This window comes from Geospiza fortis, unplaced genomic scaffold (genome assembly GCF_000277835.1).
Source record: "Geospiza fortis unplaced genomic scaffold, GeoFor_1.0 scaffold173, whole genome shotgun sequence".
NCBI lineage: Eukaryota > Metazoa > Chordata > Aves > Passeriformes > Thraupidae > Geospiza > Geospiza fortis.
In genome coordinates, this window is record NW_005054334.1 from 3,083,599 (window position 1) to 3,083,948 (window position 350).

At 59.7% G+C, this 350-nt stretch overlaps 1 protein-coding gene across 1 annotated transcript in view; it reads left to right on the plus strand.

Moving 5' to 3' along the window:
* Positions 1-350, plus strand: part of SH3BP1 (SH3 domain binding protein 1) — a 9,790-nt gene that overhangs the window by 8,690 nt on the left and 750 nt on the right. The window lies entirely within an intron of this gene.

Below are 350 nucleotides of genomic sequence, written 5' to 3' on the forward strand. Positions count from 1 at the left end.
TACACAAGTGGGCACTGGGGATGTCCTTGTGGGAAAGGCCTCTGGCCAGGGCAGCATGGCCAGGATCCAGCCAAGATGGGACCATGGAATGGACGAAGTATGTCCTCCAGCACTGGGCTGAACACCTCCAGTAAAGAGGTGTCAAAGCTCATGGCCCTTTGTGAAAGGAAGAGGGAAAAGCCCCCAGAAAAGCTGGTGTGAGCTTGTGTCTTCAGGACAGGAGCTGGGCAAGGGGCAATTTGTCTGACCAGGTGCCTGCAGCCCCTGGCCCTTTGGAGAGGCCCCAGTGGCGAGGAGCCCAGCCCACCTCAGCTTTCTTTCCAGGCAAACGCCCAGCTCCGGCCCGGCCC